Consider the following 25,293-nt stretch of genomic DNA (forward strand, 5'->3'; position numbering starts at 1 on the left):
TGCTTGCAGCCTTTCCTTCTTTGAGGGGTTTTCCCTACAATATGCGATTAGTGACTTGTCACTAATCGCATATTAGAAACTACCCCTGTTTCTTGAAATGGCCTCTGGTTTTGCTAATTCGCGACAACACGTGTTACCATGGGCCAATGGTATGGGCACTTGATCGACAGTCCTCGTTGCTCCACGCTAATCACTAATTGCAACTATTACAAGGATATCTCTGATAAGCTTGATCTTTATAAGACTTTGAAACTTTGGCATGATTTTTAAAGAGTTCATGAAAACTTAGAGAGTGTTCTAGGATCAAATTTGGATGACTATCAAATGCATTAGCCATGTCAAGCTTGACAATCATTCCTTTTTATTTTTTCATTAGGCTAGAGTGCAAAGTTTCCTGCACTATTAGAATGTTGTCCAGAACTTGTCTTTTTGGGACAAATCCTCCTTGGTTTTCTGATATTATTTCTCGAGGCAATACTTTTATTCTATTTGCTAAGATTTTTTTTGTGAGTTTGTAAGAGGAGTCACACAGAGAATGGGCTTGAATCTACTAAAGGAGTTAGCATTTGACTCTTTTAAAACAAGGGCAAGGAAGGAAGAGTTTGTGAATCCTCCAACCTTGAATTTCATAAAAACATTTCTGATCATTTTTATCAAATCATTTTTAATAATTATCCAGTTATTTTTATAGAAGGAAATAGGGAACTCATCTGGAACAAGAACCTTATCCATATGAAAATCCCAAACAACATCTGCAACTTCCTTTTCTTGAACTATTCTTATGAGTTCATTGTTTTATGCTTCACTGGTTTTCCTAGGTATATGTTGAAGTTATTCTTCATACTCGTTATTTTATGTTGGGGATGTTAATATTTTTTATAGTATCGGTAAGTCTCCTTCTTTATTTCCTCTTGAACTCTGACTTATTTGCCTTCATTATATTTTATGTTGTCTATTTGATTTTGATTTCTTCATATCCTCATCGCATTATGAAAGAAAGTTTTGTTCTTGTCTCTTGCTTTGAGCCATAGACTTCACAATTTTAGTTGCCACTCTTCTTCTTCCTTTCTGTTTTGTCTATACATCTCCCAATATGCTTGTTTTTCCTGCCATATGCTCTCTTGCAATTCCTCTTGCTGCTCGTTTTCCACTTGGATTCTATCAATTTTTTATGCTATTTCTATCTTTCTTTTTTGTGTTTCTAGTTGGTTAATCCTTGCCCAATGTTTTAGCTCTCTCCTCAAGGCTTTTAATTTAGTTTCCCAAACATAGTTAGGAGAGCCAGTAATTGGTGTTGTCCATACTTCAACAATGATTTTTTTGACTTCTTCTCTGTCATTCCAAGTGGAGCTGAATCTGAAAGGAATTGGGCCAAGATTTTCTAACTTCCCAAGGGTGAGAGCCACCAGTTTGTGATTTGATGCTATATTGTAGATGATTTTGGATTTTATCTCGTTGAACGCATTGTCAACTTTTTCTTGTATTAGAAATCTATCCAACCTTTCCTTTATGTTATTTTTCCCAATTATTTTGTTGCCCCATGTGTACTTTCCATTGCTAGGAGGCATGTCCATTACTTTGCATGCTTCAATAATAGATTCTAACATTTCCCTATAAGGATCAACATTGTGTTTTCTCCCGAATTTCTCCTCTATGCTCAATACCAAATTGAGATCTCCTCCTAAGATTATGCCTTTGTTTTGGTCCTGCAGAAGATAATTTTTTAGGGTGGACCAACAGACTTCCTTATTCCGTGTAATGGTTTGGGGAATAAATATTTATAATGCAATACTTCTCTTTTGTTTTTTTGTTTTCCAATTCTGTTTTTATCCAGTGCAACTCTTTTTTTCGCTGAATGAGCTCCCAATTTTTGGTTTTCCATAGTGTGCATATTCCTCTTGAGGCTCCGGTCGTTGGAATTGAAGTTCCTTGATAAAAAAAAATTATTCTTTTTTGTATCATGTATCCATTTCCGTTTCATTTGTCTTTGACTCCTGAATCATAAGGATATCAGGTTTCTGTGAAGTTATGATATCTTTCATTGCCTTGATTTTTGGCATACTTCCCATTCCTCTACAATTCCACGAGACTATATTCATTATCACTTGATGTTATGGGTTGAGGGACCTTTCCCTCTGTGAGGGTGGGCGATTTTCTCCTTATTTTTTTCTAAGAAAGTGTCAAGAGGTTGTTGGGTTCCCAGAGCCATTTCCTTTACCATTGCTTCATCTCTAATTTTTCTGTTTGTTTTCTACCTTCCCTCTTGGGGTGGTCAAGAGAGGAGAGGAGCTCTTTGGAGAGGGTATGAGTGATTATTTAGTCAAAGGCAGAGGGGAGAGGGCTTTGGGAGGGAATAGGCGAGGAAGGGGAGGGGTCAGAGGGGAAGGAAAGAAGTGGGGGGAGGAAGGGGGATGTGAGGGGAGATCAGGGTCCACAAGGGAGCCAAATGTATTAGATACCAATAGATCCGATAAGGGGGGAGGGATAGAAGACGGTTGGAGGGGAGTAGAGGGTCTTTAGATGAAATAGGCCTAGAAGGAAAGGATGGGGGGAGAGGAGCATGAGGGACGAGGGAGGGAGGAAGGAAACTGAAGAGGGAGGAGGATTGGAAACAATAGAGGGTTTGGGTTTGGTTCATGACTTTTTTTTCTTGACCTGCTCCCATTTTGGTTCCTGGTTTTCTATTTTTTTAGTTTCCTGATTTTTAGTACATTTATTTGCAAAATGACCATATTCATGACATACCTTATATTTGAATGGAATTTGTTCGTAGTCTAGTTGTTGAATGTGAACCTAGTTATCCACTTTGATCTTGACTGTTTCCAGAAGTCATTTCTCCATATCTACTTCTACACATATTCTCGCGCAGGCATGCATGTTTTCCTTTGGCTCACTCCTATCAATATATTTCCCCACAGCATTCCTTATTACTTCAACAGATTCATCTCCCTAGTAATGAAGAGGAAGATGGGGAATCCTCACCCATACTGGCACTGCATTTGGCACATCCAGCTCTGGATCGAAGTCCGGAGTCCATCTGTTGAGATAAAGCCCTCTTGAATCCATGAAATATGGCCCATTTCTGAAGATTAAGTCTCTGTCCTCTTTTGTTTCAAAGTGGAAGGTAAAGTATCCTCTTCCGCAGAATCTGATGGAGATTTCCCCATGATAGATAAGGCCCAGTTTCTTTCTACCCATTTGAGGACTGAACGGGGAGAGTGTTAGAGACTAGTGAACTGACCCACCAAATCTCGCTCAAAGAGAGACAAAGCTGTGCAGTGAGGAAGAGTGGGAGGAAGGATTATTTCAGGAATTTCATCGATCTTCTTAAGAAAATTTGATATGGATGGTCTGGGATGAGACACTCCCAAAGAGGAGAGCAGAGAGGCAAAGGCTTCTGCATTTTCTCCTAGCTGAGCTGAAGTTCCGACAAATGAGACAAGGATTGATGGACCCGCAGGAGGAGGCTTTGCATGATCCATCACATACCAGGCAAATGCAGCAAGCCTCGGGAGTAGAGGCCCCGAGCACCGAAAGAAAAAATCGCTCACAAAATTTAAATTAGTCTAAATGAAAACAAAGCAAACAAACTTTAAATGTAAAATAAATTAGTATTTTAAAAAAATACTAAAAAAATCATTTTATTTATTAATTAAATTATATTTTTATATTATATATCATTACTCCATTAAGTTTTCATCCCATATTTAGTTAAAACGAAAAAAAAAAAAAATCATAAACATACAAACCTCTTTTTATTGAGTGAAAATATTTTAATTAATCCTTATAACTAATATTACTATTTTAAATTTTAAATTTTAAATTTTTTCTTTCTTTAAATTAAGATAACTTTACAACATATCCCATACTGACGCGGACGCCTCTCCGGCATCTGAAAGTTAATTACTGCGGAAGTATCAACTCAATCAATTAAAGCTCAAGACGAAACGGAGGGACGAGGCTTTCTCGAAGCTGTCCATGAAATAAGGCTCGCCCCACCCCACTTCTCGCTGCTCATTTATTTGGCCCCACTAATACGGCACTTTTAGTGGATTAGGGTATTTTTTTTATTCACCCACGTGGCAAGCTTATATTCATCCCCTCACACACATTATAAGGACAACACTCCGTCCAAAAATAGCACAGAAGCGTTTCGCATAAAATAGATGGTGCAGAGACCCAGATTCTGCGAAGAAATATGTTCTGGAACAGAGGTGCGACGGTTACCATAAGACGAAATACATTCTGGACATCATTGAATGTCGTTTACCTGAATCCTATGCGGTTGTTCGGAAGATGTGTACAAATATAACTACGAATAGCGGTAGTGCGTAGAGTAACTAGGCGGAGGTTGCCTCAAAAGTTATGGAAATTCAAATTATATTTATGGAAAATTTTATAAGGATTTTTGTAAATTTAAGTTATAATTGTTAAATTTTAAAATTTTAAGTATTTTAAAAAATTTTGATACTGTTGAATCCATACATGATTTAAACATTGTCTCTGACTCTCTACAAATTTTTTTATCCAAATTCCAATTACTTTTAAACGTTCCGACAATTCCTCCACCTCTGTAAACGATTCCGAATAGCCTTATGGGAAACTGTTGGGTACGGAATAATAAGTGTCTTGGCGTATCTGCTAGGGTTATATTAGGTTTCTGCATGCCGGCAAAGAAGCTAGGTTTTTTTTCTCATTTCGACGGATTCTAGGGCACACTGTTATTGTAGTTGCTCACGAGGCAACCAGTTTTAAACAGATACCATTTGTTTCAAGTAGTTGGCATTGGTTTTGATTTTTTATTGCTCTCATTATGACTTTGTTATTATGACTCTATTTTATTACTGTGACCATGTTTTTAAATACAAATATAATATAAAGAAATAAATATACAAATGAAAGAAACCAAGAAAATATAAATAGAAAACAAACTAAATAACAATTTATTTATATAAATATAAGAGAAAAGCATAAATGAAAAGAAAATAATAAGATAATAAAGAGAAAGCTTAAAAGAACAAAGATATAAAATAAATAATATTTTATACCGAACCAGATTGAAGCCAAAGAAAAATGACTATATTTAACCAAATTATCATTATTATTATGACTACATTATTATGGTTGTTATTATGATTATATTAATGGAAAAAATATAATATAAGAAAATAAATAAACAATTAAAAAAAACTGAGTAAATAAAAACAGGAAATAAACTAAATAATTATTATTTCTAGGGTTCAGTATGGAAGAGATGTTGTAATGTAATATTTAACATTTTGATTAAGTCAAATTACATAAAATTAAATTAAAAGACTAATGTAATGTAATGTAAGCATTTGTAAGTCCCACTAATACAACTGGTTGAAGATGAGCCTCGTTAGAAAAGGTGAACCATGATCAAACCTCACGATGGGCAATTGTGCCCTGTGCTAGAGAGAGGAGACATATTAAAAAATTGAGTCAGCTTAGGGCTAGTGTGGCCCAAGGCGAGTGCAATCATTAGGTGACTTTAACAGACTAGATGCCCCGTCACGGCTCCTCATGCCACAAGTCAAGCTTGGAGGATCACAGACATCCTAACCAAAAAAATGCAACGTAAACATTTTAAATTGATTAAAATAAAATAAAAAAAAATTAAAAATAAAAATAACCCTATAAAATAATAATAAATCCCCACCGCGGGTGCCCATGATATATAATCAAATTGATTTGACCTCCAGAAACGGATTCATCCTATACCTCAGAGGCAATTTGTCTCATTCTTTGCACAGGTATGCTCCATTAAATTCAATGATATTAGACACCTTCACTAGAGGGGAAAGTTGATACTTCTCTGCTTAATTCATGATGATGATTGATGATACTATAGTCACTCATCTGCGAGGTTTTTTATAGTTTATAAATGGTTCTACCTATGAAATTGGATCCATAACTAATGCTTATATGATAAGTCAATACTACCCTAATTGGATTATAATGGAGCATGATGCATCTATGGACATTTGACATCTCGAAATCTAGAGGTGGTTAATTATTTGGGCATGTGAGGTGATTATCCCTTCAATTGATCACATGGTGGGCAATATTAAGTTTTGGACTACAGGTAGTACCGTGGTGCACATACTCTGCAATATCAGTAGTTATAGAAATTCTTTGGCAGCCAAGGACATCACCCATATTAAGGTTTTTGTTCTTCTCTTTGGCATGGAGGATAGGATTGGGTGCCCATTAGATATGGAGCAATTCACCCCCCCAAGGAATTTCTATGGAGGTTCAATGGTGTCGATTCAACCCTTAGAGTCACTTTCTGGCTCCACGGAGTCGGCAACTCAGAGATGTGTTCACATTTGGAAGCTTTCATGGAGTTTTAAATCCCATTCAGTTCCTAGTCAGCATGGAAATTGGTTCTGGTGCCCAGTGAGCATGACAGGTCAAGTTAGGCACTCTTGTGTTCATTCTAGTTTTGTGATTCATCTTTCAGGGAGGTGGTGGAAAATTCGCAGTCATTTGGTGAGTAGGAGTCTATTGGTCGAGGAGGAGAGCATATTGTGGCTCAGATGGTGATTATTAGTAAGTTATATCGCTTAGGAAGAAATGGAGGTTAGTTGTGGCCTCAAGTATTTTCTTTTGAAGAAAAACCTATGCGTAATTTATTGTCTCTGCTATAGGTACATGGTGTTTGTTGATGCAGCGTGGGTACGAGTATCCTCTGATGACTTATGGTTTGCTGAGTGTCTGTGGTCTTCGCTAGTGATTCATGCCTTCTTATGGGTGCGCAGAGTTGTCGGTACCAGCTGGTGGTTCATGACCTGTGAGCTTCATCAAGGTCCCAATTCGCTCTCTCCATGCTATTATGTTAGTCTATTTTTCTTATGGGGCTTATAGCTTGGTTCTTATCATAGTTTTGTCATGTTAGGTACTTATATAGTTAATTTTATGGATAGATGTCAAAACCAGAGTTGTGTGGTATATTTTTGCAAAGCATTGGCTCCTCTTCCTATATTTTTCCGTACAATCTAGTTAACTTCAATATCTAAAATCTAAGACTCTAAATTGGTGTTCTTGGGATGGTTTCCCTACGGGGCAACCCTTAACATCAAGAAAAACATGTTTTTACTCATTTTCATAGATAATTAAATATCAGACCTTACACAAAAAATGACTCATTTATTCAGAATTCATGGTATTGACCTATGGTATTCATGTGAAATATAGCCTATTTAAAGGGGAAATTAAACTAGATCCATCTTAAATATAGATCTACCAAGCGCCGAGAGGGATCAAATCTCTTTACACTCTAAAAGATGTTTGCATCTCAAGAGATTTGATCCCTATTGGACCTTGTTAGCTTCATATTTAAGATGGATCTAGGTTGGTGTGTTTGTTTGTGTGTGTATGAGAGAGAGAGAGAGAGAGAGAGAGAGAGGAACAAATGAAGAGAAAAAAATATAATAAACAATAGTAATATATGTAAAAATATTTATAAATGTTATAAGTTAAATAAATATATATTAAGAATAAATTGAAAAGGAAAATAAACAAAGGAATGAACTAAGGGGGGAAGATGACACCTAGAAAAAAAGGGTTTGGATCGTGTTTGGATCCAATAACTACTAATCATCCGCCCATCGTCCCTATTCATTCTGTTAGACCTCTCAATCTCGATGACCTCCCTAAACTTTCGGTCGTGGAAATGATCAATCCTTGCAATGCCATTGGAATCCTCTAAATAGATGTGATGTTTTGTTTTCCTGGCATGCTCAGCGAAAGACGAGGACCAAGTCCTACAATGTCTGATATTTGTAGCATGCTCTTGAATCCTTTGATTTATGGAGCAACCAGTTTCTCTAATGTAGGGGGTCCTACATCAACATGGGATTATAGAAACAACTTTCATGTTTTTGAGTTCCAACGAGTATTTTATGGATATTTTGAAGCTACGAATGGTGTTTAGGGGTCTAAATGTGGAAGAGATCCCTTTTTTCTTAAGAATTTGAGTAATCTTATCTCTTGTCCCTTGGATAAAGGGAAGTTGAACAATGGGAACCAATTCCTTGGTCTCATTCCTAATCTTTGGACTTTTATTCACATTTGAGAAAGCCTTGAGAAGTTGGTGTTTACTATAACCATTATTTTCAAAAAATTTAAGGAGATGGGATTTCTCATTCTGAATGTGATTGTCATCACAACCCTAAAATGATCCAGGCAGATATTCGTGGCCACTCGCCTATTCCACTTGGACCCCCACTATTTTTTCTTTTATTTTTTTCGGTTTCCTTATTTGCACCACAATTTACTACTTTTGGCAGTTTTTCGGGTTATGAACTTTTGGAGACATTTTGAGGCCCTAAACGACTTTTATTGGAAAATTAGGAGAAACATGGGTAATAGATTGATGTTTTTCACACAAAAGTTGTCGTCCTCAGGTAGATCTTTTTAACGAGGTATTTTTCACATCAAACAGAGATCATATGCCAAAGTTACGACCCCACGAAGTTGATGTACCAATTTACCCAAACGGGGCCCATAGTTTGGCGCTTGATTTCTTAGGGTTAGTTTTTTGAATGTTTAGGGTTTTCCATTGTCTCTCAACAATAAATAGGCCTTTGAGCCTCGTTGTAACACAATTCAGAGGCATGTAGCCACCACATCTCTTCTCATAGATAAGCTATCATCGCCCAAGCTAGTCTTATTTCCATTTTGTCTATAAGCATATTTCAGTATTTAATATTAATGAAATGAAGTATTATTTCTACTACATATTTGTATTTGTGGTTATATTGGCAATTTGTTGCATTCTTGTTTAAGTCCGAATCAGTGGTATCAGAGTGGTTTTCTATTTCTCTATTTTTATTTACATATCCCCAACGAGGTCAGGATATAAGGAGCTACGGCTTGAACTAGCCAAACCTTTGCAAGACCAGCCTCACAAATCCAATGGCCTCCCATGGCGAATGAAAAGAAAGATGAGGGGGTAGGAGATCCTATCAAAATCCTTCTCGAAGAATCCCTTGAGTGACAAAGGAACACAATGATGGACAACATTGCCCAGATCCTTCAGCGGCTACCCAAGGGCAACGCATCTACTTCTGACAGCTACTCTAGAAGTGCCACACCCTTTAAGGTACAAGTTAACTTTGACATTCCCATATTTGAGAGTCAGATAGATGCAAATGTTGTAGATAAATAGTTAAATATGCTAGAAGGATATTTTCCTGTTCATGATTTTACAGTCAGGATATGATCACTTATTCACTTCTTGAAGCAACCCCCAACATCAAGGACTAGTGGGAAACCTACTGTGAGTAGAAGGATGAAAGTATGAACTCACTACTTTTAGCTGCACCCACATGGAACTTGTTCCGGGATGCCATCAAGGAGCAGTACTACCCTGTCAGGGGCTATGAGGATAAATACATAAAGTGGAAAATGCTACGATGGGGAAGGGACCAAGATGCGTTGAGTTTACCAATGTTTTCCATATGCTTCGCACGAAACTGGGTATCAAGGATTCTGAGAAGCATTTGGTTCTCAAGTATTGTAGCTACCTGCACAGGTACATCCAGGATGAGATGGAATTCCTGGACATCTCCTCACTTGGCACAACATATCGATATGCAGTCAAGATCGAGAAAAAATTTAAACAAAAGAAAAGAGACTTTGGATCTGCGAATCCAAAGGAAGGGAAAGGTGCCCCCAAGCTGTAGAACAAAGGACAAAGCCAAGGCGGGGTGACCCAGCATAACTTGCCAAAAACGCAAGCAAAGAACAACACGGTGAAGCCGAAGAAGGACATGGGAAAGTGTGTGAGTTCCATAAGAGATTGACTCACAACACAAGTGAGTGTCGGTCCAAGGAGTCACTGGTGGCCAAGCTAAAGGCTTTGGAATCACATGCATGTTCCAAATATGAGTCAGAACCCGATAAGGGGAATGACAAAGAGCAGCAAATTATCGATGCAGAGCCCAATGCCACCATTGCCACCACAAAGATCTAGAAGGATGAACCTGAAGAAAGAAAGGAGGAGGAGCACCTGTTCCACTCCCAGATGTGGGTAAAGGGTTTCCCACACAGTTCATTGTTGATAATGGGAGCCAAAAGAACCTCATTTCGGCAGAGGTCGTGAAGCGGCTGGGCTTACTGACCATAGCACATCCACAACCGTACACCATCGGGTGGCTTCAACAGGGACGGGATCTTCACGTGAGCTAGTAGTGCCGCCCTCCATACAACATAAAGCCCTTCACGGATGAGGTATTATGTGACGTTGCTCCCCTTGATGTTTGTGATGTATTATTAGGCCAATCATACTTATGGAAGTGACATGTTATGTATGAGTCAAGGCCTCATGCTGTTATTGCTACTTTGGGAAATAATTTGTACAGGGTACTGGAGGTAGCACCTCCTACCGCCATCTCTTTGGTTACTGCAAAACAATGCAGTAAGCTCATTTCCAAAAATGGGAAATTTGTTTTCCTGATGATATGACCTCAGGGAAAGAAGAGGACAGTGGCCACGACCTCCAGACAGGGCCCCTCCACATGGAAATAATAGATGGACAAGGTTGTGGAGGAGTACGAGGACATCTTCACCTCCCCCATAGGCGTACCTCTGCACTATAAGTTCAAGCACTCCATTGATCTGACCCTAGGTGTGTCGCTACCCAATGGACCAATCTATCAGTGCTCCTTCTAGAGAACAATGAAATCAAGAGGTAGATTCAGGAGTTGTTGCAGAAAGTTCACATATGTTCGAGTTCATCGCCCTATGGGAGCCTGATCGTGTTGGTACAGAAGAAGGATGGGACTTGGAGATTCTATATTAACTACCAGGTGCTCAATAAGATCACTGTCCAGAATAGGTACTCGATCCCATGGATTGATGACATTATGGACCAACTGAAGAGGGAAAAATATTTCAGCAAGATCAACTTGAAGTCTAGCTATCACTAGGTACCAATCTAACCCTCTCATGTGTGGAAGATTGCCTTCAAAGCAAAGGAGGGCATTTTCGAATGGTTGGTTATGCATTTTCGGTTGACGAATGCTCCTGCAACCTTCATGAGGCTGATGGATGACATCTTGTGGCCATTCACCAACTCATATGTAGTGGTATACTTGGATGACATCCTAATCTTTAGCTAGAGTTGGGAAGAGAAACTCCACCACATCCGACAGGTTCTCCAAACACTACGGAAACACAAGTTGTGTGCCAATTTAGAGAAATTCACTATTGGCATGACCCAGGTTTAGTATCTGGGATACATTATTGATGAATGAGGGGTGCATGTGAATCCAGCCAACATCTAAGTCACTCGAGATTGGCCAACCCCAACCACTTTAACAGAGCTCTTTAGCTTTCTCGGTCTTGCCAATTTCTACCGTAGGTTCGTGTTGGGATTCTCTCAATTGACTTGGGTCTTGAGCCACATCACCAAGGGAAGAGTGAAAGAAAAATTCTTTTGGTCTGAATCTCAACAAAAGGCATCCACAGAGTTGAAACATCACCTCTGCTCTGCACCAATGCTCACTTTACCAGACTTGCAACAACCATTTGAGATCGAGACAGATGCCTCTGACTATGATATTAGGGCAGTCCTTACTCAATAGGGGCATCTAGTGGCATATCATAGTGAGATAATTTCAAACACAGCCGTGAAGTATCCCACTTATGAAAAAGATATGTATTCCATTGTGCAGGCCTACAGACAATGGAAACATTACATTTTATTAGCATTATGATACATGTCTTGTACTTGATGGCAACCCACTTGTAGCAGAACAACTCACTTGTATATGGCAACTAGATGAATCCATGTAACTAGATGAATCTATAGGAGAGACACTAGATGTGACAGAATGCATGGCAGTTGTCTTTAAAGATGCGACAAAATGCAATGCAGTTTGAAGGAATTAGTTCAAAAGTAATGTACAATGGAAAAACACATTATAACAGGTCTATTCAGAGGGACCAAAGTAATGGTACAGAAGAATAGAAAGATGCAACTAAGGTTTACTGATTAGAATAAAGAAGGTAAAGGAAAGGTTGATGTAAACCAGTTTAAGAAGTATATGCAGGTCCACTTAGTGAAAACAACGTATACACGCCGGTCCACAGAATAAAAAGAGCGTATACGTATACAAGCACTCCCACAAGAGGAAAAGCATGTACATGTTGGAAAACCAAGGTTTTGGTCCAAGATATTTGGTCCAAGGTATTTTGGTCCAAGGTATTTGGTCTGAGGTATTTGGTTCGAGGTATTGACCCTAGGTATTTGGTCCTAACTGGTTTTGGTCCGAGGTATTGAGAAATGATCTAAGTATAAAAGGAGGAGAAGATCAAAGGGCTAAGAGCATAAGAAATGAATACCTTATGAAGTGTTAGATCAAAATCAAATATGCATGTTATGGGTTTTTGATGCTTTTCTTGATCTAAACTAAGTATGCACCTAAGTGTTTGATGATGGATGAGATCTAATGATGGATCAAGATCATAATGACTTATCATTATGAGATCTGATAATGGATAGGCTAGATCTAATTGCTAACACACATTTTATCCTTTATAAGTGATGATATGGGTATGTCTCAAGTCTAGAATTGTAGCGAAGTTATAAGTAAGTATTTGCATATCTATACGCTGATTTTCTTTGATGAAGTTGCGTATACATGCTGGTTAGGCTATTCCAAGTAGCATATGGAAAATAAAAGCTTGATGTTCAAGGATGATTGATCTATCAGATCAGTGTTTTTGTTTTACTACTGTTTGTCAATGATGTCTTCTTAGATCTGAATGTAAAATTGAATGAATAAGGAGTTTGCTATTTGATAGATTGATTGAAAAGTGAGAAGAAGTGATTCTGTTGCTGCTTGTGTAAATTTTAATTTTAGGTATGTTCTATGCTAGAGAAATTTATTTAAATTCTCACAATTAGCAATCACATCAGCATTAAATTAAACTGTAGATAGAACATAAATATAAATCGCAGAAGAGAAGCCAAGACAAGAGGACACAAGATGTGGTGCCAGGTAGGGACAAACCCCACAATGTGGGGAAACCCTTGATCAATTCTTCTTTTATGTTCTTCAAAGTTTAACAGAGAAAGAGAGAGAGATAGCACATTTACAACAGAAGTCAACACTTTGACTTATCTAGATCTAGCATAGATCATTTCGTATAACGATGAGATCAATTGAAGACATTCTGCTTCAACTGATTCTCCAACACGATGGATTCACCTATCATAGTGTTGCATTTGGTCCACTTGCTGCACTACTGCATACTGCACCATGCTGCAATAATCATGATTATCATCAAGCTGCCCATGACCATGATCTCGTTCATCATCATGCTGCTCTTTATGTCCATGATCTCATGCTACCCTTTATGTCCATGATCTCATTCATCATCAAGCTGCCCATGATTATGATTACATTATTCATGATGCTGTCCTTGCTCCATGTATCATTGTGCTACCCATGCACATGATTTCATTCATCATGATGCTCATGATATCATACATCATGCTGCCCATATATATTTCTCACAGTTGTCTCCTTATGACTGCACCTAATACGTCCTTTTTGCTTGCATAGATATTTATTGCCATAGCCTATGTATATATGTTGTACTGCAGATTTGCATGTGTATATGAGCCTCCATTTACCAACGTATATGTGTTTCATTTTCCAAAGAACATTTACTGCGGATTTACCAGTGTATATGTTGCTCATTTGCTGCAGATAGGTCAACATATATGAGTCTTCATATGCAGCGTATCATTATCCATTGACCATCATATACATACAAATTGTATCATTATCCATTGACCAGCATATACATACACAGCGTATCACTATCCACAGTGTATAACTCATACACAGCGTATCACCCCAGCGTATATATGACACATATCTCTTCATGAAATGCGTATAAGTGGTGTGTGTAACCACGCTACCAGATCCATTATAGATTAGGGCCTGCGTGTATATATGTCTTCTGGACAACATATATGTCTCCATGTATCTCTTCATGAACTGTGGCTAGGTCTTCCAAGAACAACATATTACATTTCTTCATTGTTGTACGTATTTCCATACCTGACTGTGTTTCTTGTATAGAATGCAGGTTCAACTGTGTCTCCATAGATGATTACGACTCTTCATAGTTGCATTTATTTTGACTGTATAAATGTCACATATAACCCACATATAAACGTAACCATGAAAACCATATAAGTGTGTCTCCATTATCTGCGTGTGAGAATCTCCAGGACCTGTCTATTAATGACTAACGTATAATGTTTCCTGGACAATGTATTAAGGCCTCTTTTTGACAACAAATTAGGGCATCCATTAACTATAATTTAGGGCTCTATTTACTGCGTCTCTTCTCCAAGTATTGTAGGCCAACGTATTACTCTTGGTTTCTCTCTCCTACTCCAAAAACCCAAAACGTGGAGAGGAGGAGATCACCTTAAGAATATGTGATTTAAATGACATCAAATCCTCTTCTATTTATACTAAAAATGTATAGGTTTGTTAGACGTGACATTTGGGCTTCTTGAGCCTACATAAGAGTTGGTCGGCTTGATAATAATTACATAATCAAAATAAATTCATATCTCCATAAATTCTTATCGGAATCGGATGATCTTTGGATCAATCCTAAACCTCTCGATGAGAGGGATCCAATAAAAATATCAATTGCCATAAATAAGCTGACCCACATGGAGTTTGGCCCTAGTTGCCAATTTTAACACTCCCTCTCAACTAGGGAGAACTCCATCCCCTGATCCATATGTCCAACTGTACTACCTCTGCCATCAGTGCCCTGCATTGCTTTGCCTAGCTCTGTTAAGCTCTACTTAACTCTGCTCGGCTCTGCTGGTTCTGCTCTGCTCTGCTCAGCTCAACTGACTCTACTCTGCTCAAATTTGCTCTGCTGAACTATGAAGAAGAAGAATTGATCGAGAATGTCTCATACCATTCTCCACTAACCCAAAGTCAGTCTCAGAGTGCGTACCATTGGTCCCAGACTAGTCTCAACAGACCTAAAGTCAGTGTCATAGTGGGTACCAATCCTACCACTAGTCCCAGACCAGTCCTCTACTAACCCAAAGTCAGTCTCACAGTATGTACCACTGGTCCCAGACCAGTATCAACCGACCCAAAGTTAGCATCATAGTAGGTACCACTCCTACCACTGGTCCCAGAACAATCCTCTACTGACCCGAAGTCAGTCTCTAAGTATGTACCACTGGTCCCAGACCAGTCTCAACCGACTCGAAGTCAGCGTCATAGTACGCACAACTCCTGCCACTGGTCCTAGACCAATATCATTGATCCCAGATCAATGAAGGTCATCTTAGCATAGGGAGTACGGTAGATACAACGATGCATCCATCGATACTACTATGGTCCCTATCCTCATTTCCCTGCTCATTAATCAGATGAGAGGTACTTCCCATGAGTCCCAGATTGCATGGGTAGGATGCCTTGACAGGAAAACTTAATCAATCCTGTCCTCACAGGAGAACTAATCATCTTGCTACACAATTTCCATGGAGAACACATCATCTAGGCCTCACAGAAGAACTAATCATCCTACTACACAATCGTCATGGAGAACACATCATCCAAACCTCATAGGAGAACTAATGATCCTGCTACACATGAGAGCGAATCATCCTATCTCACAAGAAAGCAAATAATCTTGTCCCACAAGAGAGAGAATCATCTTTTCCACAGGAGAGCGAATCATCCTGTACTAGTGCAGACCACCAGGGGAGGGTGAGTCACCCTATAGTCGTATGTTGTTCTAGTAATAATTGCAAGCCCCCAGAGCTCTCAGAGCTCAATGTAGGCAACATGTAGGATCCTTTTACAAGGGTCTCACGACGACTCCAAGTCGTATGGGAAAATCACAAATTCGATCTTCCCCGAGGCTCTGACAAAGTGTAGTGACCTGTACATCATCTCAATGCGATGGAGCCTCCTTGCTCATCGACTTACTATATCCCTGATAAGGCAGTATCTGATGTCTATCTATTAGAGCAATCGTTGAATACGAGATTCCTCAATAATCGAATCCAAACTCTGGTTGTCACAGAGAATCACAGTGGTATTCATCATGTGTACTCACTGAAGAGTTTCCACAACCAGGCAACTTCATACGAGGTCATACTCATAGTTATGTATCCAGTCTCGGCAGTACTTATAACAACCGACTTATGCTTCCTACTCATCCATGATATCGAAGAAGAATCCAAATATAACAAGCACTAGAAAGTGCTCTAGTGATCCTCCACACTACCTGCCTAGTCAGCATTGGAATAATCACGCAGTTTTCATATTTCCGGCAGTGTATCTCAATCCATGAGAGATTGTGCCCCGAAGATATCTCAGAAGATTCTTCGCACCAATCCAGTGAGGCTCAACCAAATATGAGCTCACCATGCTAACTACAAAACATATGTTCAGAATCCTACTCCCTCTTACTTCTGCAAATGAGAGGGTCTACACCTGTCAGAAATAGCTTGTCCACATAAGGTGCTGGTATGATAGGTCTATCATCCACAACCTTCGGATAATGGTTTTGATTGGTTTCACTCCTAGTGAATCTCAGCTTCACCAAACAACTATCAATCCTCTCATACTACACCCGGGGTGTAGGGCTTTCTTCCACCTGTATACATGAGATTCCTGTTCATGAATCTCAAACTCCACGGATTGTTCCAAACCTGTGGACTTGTGGCATGTGTTGAAAATGAAACAAGATGATGGAGCTTAGTGGAAAGGATTCGCCTTCACTATGTGGGTCCACAGGCTATTTTTGGCGCAAAGTCTATTTTTAGACTATGTCTATTTTTAGACATATGGATCATGGTCTATGAGTTGCAGGATGCTATTTGTGGATGATTGGTCATGTTGTTAAAAATAGATGGACTTCTATTTTTAGACATATAGGCGGAGTCTATTTTTAGACTGCCAGTCTAAAAATAGAATAGTCGAATATTATTAGCTCTTAATAATATTTGGACTATAAACATTATCTTATCGTCTTGGAGCACTTGAGTTCGAGCTACGGATGTGGCACATGCAACTACCAGAAGGAAATACGCTTTTCTTATGGGTCAGTTGAGCTATTGCATGATGGACTTCAGTTAGAACTCAAGTGATTGAGTTTGGTGGAGTTGATTGAGGAGTTGATGGAGTTGTGTTTAGTTTGACTTAGTTGAACTAGTTGTATTTAGTCTAACTGCAGAATACACTAGTGATGAGTGATGTGAATTAATTATTAATTAATTCACTAATTATTAACTCATAAATTAACTCAAGAATACATCAGTTAACTCAGTGCATGGACAGTTCAATGGAGACAAGTGTTAGAGGTGAGTGAAAGGGGAAGACAGCTGTCAGTTGTGACTATAGTTGTGCATGAGATTTGCACAATCAATGGATTGAGTATTGCCAATGAGGATTGCGTGGTTCAGCCAAGGTAAATATGAGTTTGGATCAGCCATTCTCATCTATTCTCATGTAGGATTGCGCAGTGGAGGCAGGCAAGCAGCAGAGGAGATTTGAACTTGTGACTAATTCAGATCTGAGCTAGTTTGTGTGTAACAGGTGGAGATAGTACTGAGTACTTGCGAGGAGTATTGTACTATGTATTGTTACATGTTCTTAATCAATATAATATATAGATAGTTGGGGTTTTTCAGCTGTATGCTTTCCCTGTGATATACTGTGTTGATATGTGTGATTGATGCTTCAATGTGCGCATGTGATTGTTTCTGAATTTTGCAAAATTGATGATCAACGTAGAGGAGGTTATGTATTATGCATGCATTCCGCAAATAGTGTATAATTAGGATAATCTCTGTGAATAAGTGTTATATTATTCAAAATTTCTACATGGTATCGGAGCAGAGTTGATCATTAGATCTATTATTCAGAAAGTGTTTACATTTTATTTCTTCAGGCAGAGTCTGTAATCGGGCCAGGTAGCCTCTGGATTCATCCTTCTTTTGGAAGGTGAGATATCCAGTGAATGCCCATACATTCAATCTTTGTACGAGAAATACTTTGTTCTCACGAATTTTAGATCAGAAGCAGTTGAGTTTTGAGCTGGTGGAATTCGAATTTGAAGCAGTGTTTTCTTGGTGTCAAAGTTGAAATGTCTTTCAACGGATTGTGGTTGGAGTATGCTCTTGAGGGCAGCTCGAATTATATTGCATGGAAAGACAGGATGGAGGCGGTGTTAGATGACAATGGGCTAAAGGAGTTCATAGAGGCTGAGGTCCCAAAGCCTATTGATACTGCTCAAGTTGAGGCTTGGCAAAAGAAGACAACAAAGTGTCGAAGGATTCTGTTGGAGGGCGTGAAGGATCACATTGTATCCAGCCTGCATGGAAAGGCTTCTCCATACTTGATGTGGAAAGTGTTGACAGATTTATTCCAAAGCAAGAGCGACCAGAGGAAGTTGGCGCTCAAGGATAAACTCAGAAACATTAAGTGTGAGAAAGGAGACAGTATGCCCAAGTATCTCATGAAGTTCACCCAATGCTGGGATGAGCTGGGAAGTGTGGGGGTGACTGTCGATGATGAGGACTTGGTGAGCTTGGCTCTCCTTGGTCTTCCGAAGAGTTGGCATTCCTATCAGGACTCTGTCAATGGTCGGGAGAAATTGCCAGGATGGGAGAGACTTTGGTCAGATCTTGTGCAAGAGGAGATTAGGTGGAATACCAGGGATGGATCTTCATCAAAGGCATCTGATGAAGAAAATTGCGCTTTGGCTACCAAAGAAAAGAAGGGGAAGGAGAAGGGTTCTCTTTCTGAATCCAGTTCTTCCAATGATGGGAAGAAGGTTGACAAATTGAAAGTGCAATGATTTCGTTGTCATGAGGTGGGCCATTATGTTGCAAATTGTCCACGGAGGAAATCCAAGAAAGGATATGGGGAAGGATATGAAGGTGAGGCACTTGCTTCATAGTTTGAGTTGGATTTCACACTCTTCGTATGCATGGTTTCATCCATGGTGGGAAGTGGTTGGTTTCTTAACAGTGGATCTTCTTTCCACATGACCGGTGACAAGAGTTTGTTCAGTACTTTGGAGGAGAAAGATCTCCAGATACTTATATTGATGGGTAATGATGAGAAGTATAGTGTCTCAGGTGTAGGCACGGTTATTTTTCAGAGGGAGCATGGAACTTGCCTTACCTTGACCGATGTCAAGTATATACCAGGACTGAAGAGAAACTTGGTGTCTATCGCGATGCTGGAAGACGGAGGCTATGATGTAGTCTTCAGTAAGGGAAAGGTTTTCCTTAGACACATCATCACTAGACAAGTGAAGCAGATTGGTTCACGGGTCAAGAACCTGTATGCTCTTGAGGTTCAAGATGCATGTAAAGCCTTGAGCAGCGAGGCAACTGATTGAGACTTGGTGGTTGAGAGGGAGCGTATATTACCTCTAAACATGCAGAGCCAGAAGAAGTCTTAGACGATTGTGGAGGAGCCACGATTGGTGCAGCAGCTTCAGGAGGTTGTGGAGCAGCCACAACAAGGGAAGCTGAGAGGAGATCGAGTAGAGACATGTACTCATGCAGAGACCTCTAGTAGGGAGAAACTTCGAGCTAGGTGGACTGAGGGATCACATGCAGCCATACCTCCAGGTAGGAGGTGGGGTGATGTGTATTGATCGTCCTAAGGAGGAGGGGCAGGATCATTGAGGTACTCAACCTCTTGGATGAGACCTTGCTACGGGAGCCCCGATGTGGAGTAGCAAGAACTGAATGATTGGGTAGAGACAGATGCGGATGGAGTGGCAGAGAGAGCGATAGTGTAGGGAATCCCAGGACATCGCATAGCTAGCAGGCTGCAGCAATGCGAGAGGCACAAGTGTTTTGCATAGTGCTAGGTGGCACAGAGAAGTGTGCAATGGTGCAAGATGCATGGAGATGTTGTGTAGCGCATATGTTAGATAGGGATAACTTGTCAGCGGAAGGTAGAGCTTCAGCATCAGAGTATGTTCCTAGCCCAACGAAGTGGTCAGTTGGGAGTGTTTTTGTTCCAAGTGTTGTTGGAGCAAGTGGACCGAGAAAATGTATTGCATGCAGAACATTCCAGAGTTGCAGGATAGGGGTTGTAGATAATCCATATATTGTTGAGAGGGAGTGTTGAAAATGCATCAAGATGATGGAGCTTAGTGGAAAGGAGTCACCTTCACTAAGTGGGCCCACAGGGTATTTTTGGTGCAAAGTCTATTTTTAGACTATGTTTATTTTTAGACTATGTCTATTTTTAGACATATGGATCATGGTCTATGAGTTGCAGGATGCTATTTGTGGATGATTGGTCATGTTGGTAAAAATAGATGGACTTCTATTTTTAGACATATAGGCGGAGTCTATTTTTAGACTGCCAATCTAAAAATAGAACAGTCGAATATTATTATCTCTTAATAATATTTGGAATATAAACATTATCTTATCCTCTTGGAGCACTTCAGTTCGAGCTACGGATGTGGCACATGCAACTGCCAAAAGGAAATACGCTTTTCTTATGGGTCAGTTGAGCTATTGCATGATGGACTTCAGTTAGAACTCAAGTGATTAAGTTTGGTGGAGTTGATTGAGGAGTTGATGGAGTTGTGTTTAGTTTGACTTAGTTGAACTAGTTGTATTTAGTCTAACTACAGAATACACTAGTGATGAGTGATGTGAATTAAATATTAATTAATTCACTAATTATTAACTCATAAATTAACTCAAGAATACATCATTTAACTCAGTGCATGGACAGTTGAGTGGAGACAAGTGTTAGAGGTGAGTGAAAGGGCAAGACAACTGTCAGTTGTGACTATAGTTGTTCATGAGATTTGCATAATCAATGGATTGAGTATTCCAATGAGGATTGCATGGTTCAGCCAAGGGAAATATGAGTTTGGATCAACCATTCTCATCTATTCTCATGCAGGATTGCGCAGTGGAGGCAGGCAAGCATCGGAGGAGATTTGAACCTGTGATTGATTCAGATTTGAGCTAGTTTATGTGTAATAGGTGGAGATAGTACTGAGTACTTGCGAGGAGTATTGTACTATGTATTGTTATATGTTCTCAATCAATATAATATACAGATAGTTGGGGGTTTTCAACTGTATGCTTTCTCCATGATATACTATGTTAATATGTGTGATTGATGCTTCAATGTGCACATGTGATTGTTTCTGAATTCTACAAAATTGATGATCAAGGTAGAGGAGGCTATGTATTATGCATGCATTCCACAAATAGTGTATAATCGGGATAATCTCTGTGAATAAGTGTTATATTATTCAAAATTTATACAGCATGAGGGGAATGGTCTCCTTATAAGATTTTCCTTCGGTACATGTACCTTCATTCTGTTTTTGAATTTAGGCATCCCTGTCACCATCTCACTCACAGACCTCTGGTGCTCTATGTCAGTGGATATGGTCCCCTAGTGGACTTCCTGCAACTTGATACGACCTTGAACTCAAAAAAATCTTTGAAAAATCTATTTTCAAATGTGTACCTTTCCATCGATGAGTTCCATCCTGAAACCTTTGGCTTCCATTTCCGAGATGGACACGAGGTTCTTCTTATGATCAGGTACATATAAGAGATTCTGGGGTTCCTTGCTTACTTTGAAGAGTCAGTTGTGACCTTGATGAACTGCATTTCTGCCATTCAGACACTCCTTTGCTTAAGGGCCGAACTTATAACCAAGATATCTGCCTTTCCTTCCACCCTTAGATCCGAACTTCTTTAGATAGGCCATCAGAAATCCCACTGCGCCATTCTGATAATATTCTCTTCTTCCACTTCACCCTTAGTGAATGAGAAGAGTGACAATGATCCCATTGATCCTTTTGCCTTGTCCCAACTGTCTTCGGTGATTGCTCTTTCAATCTTGCTTGGGAATTGTCTTCACCTAAGCTACGAAACCATGTTAATTTTAGGTATGTTCTATGCTAGAGAAATTTATTTAAATTTTCACAGTTAGCAATCACATCAACATTAAAGTAAATTGTAGATAGAACATAAATATAAATCACAGAAGACAAGCCAAGACAAGAGGACACAAGATGTGGCACCAGCCAGGGACAAACCCCACAATGTGAGGAAACACTTGATCAATTCTTCTTTTATGTTTTTCAAAGTTTAGCAGAGAGAGAGAGAGAGAGAGAGTACATTTACAACAGAAGTCAACACTTTCTCTTATCTAGATCTAGCATAGATCATTTCATATAACGATGAGATCAATTGAAGAAATTCTGGTTCAACTGATTCTCCAAGGTGACGGCTTCACCTATGGTAGTGCTACATCTGGTCCACTTGCTGCACTACTACATACTATACCATGCTGCACTAATCATGATTATCATCAAGCTGCCCATGACCATGATCTAGTTCATCATCATGCTTCCCTTTATGTCCATGATCTCATGTTGCCATTTATTTCCATGATCTCATTCATCATCAAGCTGCCCATGCTTATGATTACATTCTTCATGATGTTGTCCATGCTCCATGTATCATTGTCTTGCCCATGCACATGATTTCATTCATCATGATTCTCATGATCTCATACATCATGCTGCCCATATACATTGCTCACAGTTGTGTCCTTATGGCTGCACCTAATACATCCTTTTTGCCTGCATAGATATTTATTTCCATAGCCTGTGTATATATGTTGCACTATAGATTTGCTTGCGTATATGAGCCTCCATTTACCAACGTATATGTGTTTCATTTTCGAGTGAATATTTGTTGTGGATTTACCAGCGTATATGTTTCTCATTTGTTTCAGATAGGTCAACGTATATGAGTCTTCATACATAGCGTATTACTGTCCATTAACTAGTATATACATACACAATGTATCACTATCCATTGACCAGCATATACATACACAGCGTATCACTGTCCACCACGTATAACTCATACACAGCATATCACCCCAGTGTATATATGACACGTATCTCTTCATGAACTGCGTATAAGTGATGCGTGTAACCACGCTACCAAATCCACTATAGATTAGGGCCCGTGTGTATATATGTCTTCTTGATAGCGTATATGTCTCTATGTATCTCTTCATGAACTATGGCTAGGTCTTCCAAGAACAATGTATTACATTTCTTCATTGTTGTGCGTATTTCCATACCTGACTGCATTTCCCGTATAGACTGCAGGTTCCTTATATGACTACATTTCCTAACTGTGGCTCCATATATGACTGCGGCTCTTCATAGCTGCATTGCTTTTGACTGTATAAATGTCATGTATAACCCACATATAAACGTAACCATGAACACCATACAAGTGTCTCTCCATTATTTACATGTGAGAATCTCTAGGACCTGTGTATCAATGACCAACGTATAATGTTTCCTAGACAATGTATTGAGGCCTCTTTTTGACAGCAAATTAGGGCATCCATTGACTGCAATTTAGGGCTATGTTTATTGTGTTTCTTCTCCAAGTCTTGTATGCTAGCGTATTACTCTTGGTCTCTCTCCTACTACAAAAACCCAAGATGCGGAGAGGAGGAGATCACCTCAAGAATATGTGATTTAAATGACAACAAATCCTCTTCTATTTATACCAAAAACATATAGGTTGAATAGACATGAAGTTTAGGCTTCTTGAGCCTACATAAGAGCTGGTCGGCTTGATAACAATTACATAATCAAAATAAATTCATATCTCCATAAATACTTATTGGAATCGGATGATATTTGGATCAATCCCACACCTCTCGATGAGAGGGATCCAATAAAAATATCAGTTGCCATAAATAAGATAACCCACATGGAGTTTGGCCCTAGTTACCAACTTTAATAGTAAAGCTTTGTAAGTTGACAGTAGATGTTCAGTATATTGCTAGTTGGTATAGACTTGATTCAAAAGTTTATGTTTGTGGTAGCTTTGGAGGTATACATAGGTTTGATTAACGGAAGTAGCGTATACAAGCAGTTTGGGTTCAACCAAGTAACGTATATAGTCCGATGCATGGTTTCTGAGGTTACAGCTGGTTCTGAATGATGATGCAGGTTTCTGGGTTCAGCACAATGTTCTAGTGTTAGTGATCTGATTGTTCATATTAGCTAAATGTCGGTTGATGCAATTTAAGTTTAAAAGTTGTTGATGGGTCCAGTATAAAAATTGGATGAAACAAGGCCTTCAGATCGTGGTGTTGTGTTCCAGGAGTATGGAGTCTAAAAATTTATGAAATGTGGTCCCTGGTGAAGAGAGAAGGTCATAGCCTTCTGTACTCCGGTGCCTACATACTGGTAAACATATCGGCCAGTACAAGAGCCAGGGGGTTGGAGCTCCCTTCCAGTAGCAGCTGGAAAACAAGTGAAGGTTGGAGCCTTTTGTAGGCTGGCGCCTACGTACTAGTAAATGGATTGGCTAGTATAAGAGCTAGGGGGTTGGAGCTCCCTTCCAGTAGCAGCTAGAAAATGAGTGAAGGTTGGAGCCTTCTGTAGGTCGACGCCTACGTGCTAGTAAACTAATTGGCTAGTACAAGAGCTAGGGGGTAGTAGCTCCCTTCCAGTAGAAGCTGGAGAACGAGAGAAGGTTGTAGCCTTCTGTAGGTGGGTGCCTACATACTGGTATGAGTCTGCACCAGTACAGGATTGTAAACAAGTTTTTTTTTATATTAAAAGAAGATAATAGTAGGTGGTTTTTGTTCTGCATTGGGTTTCCACCTTAAATCTTGGTGTTCATTTGTGCTTCTTATGTGTGATGGTTTGTTATGTTATTACTATACATGGTTACTATTTATATGGTTAATGAAGTATTGATGCACTGATTAAAGATCAACATATGATGAATTACCAGAATCATAAGTTTGTTGGATATATGTTGGTTGCCTTAAATACAGGTGCGTGTACATGCAAGTTACATTCAATGAAGTACCATATATAAATCTGACTATGGAAATGAAAAAGCTATTGATTTATAAATACGGATTCACCCCTCCCCCCACCCCCTCTTAGTATTATTTCCAACAATTGGTATCAGAGCGGGTCCTTTGACAGAAGCTTGATCACTTGAAGGAGATCTATAGTAACAATGGGAAAGAAGCTAAAGAGGAAAGCACCTCAAAAGAAGAAGACATCTCAAAGGAACTGTGACAGTGGGAGAGACGATTGGCTTTTATGTGGAAGTAACTCTTCAGATTCAGAATCACCTCAGAATGAAGATGAACAAGCAAAAGAACTATTAGATATGAATTTTTTGTCCTCTGCTAA

This window comes from Pinus tabuliformis, chromosome 7, assembly GCF_031772625.1.
Source record: "Pinus tabuliformis cultivar Carrire ecotype Pingquan chromosome 7, CPIR1, whole genome shotgun sequence".
Lineage (NCBI taxonomy): Eukaryota > Viridiplantae > Streptophyta > Pinopsida > Pinales > Pinaceae > Pinus > Pinus tabuliformis.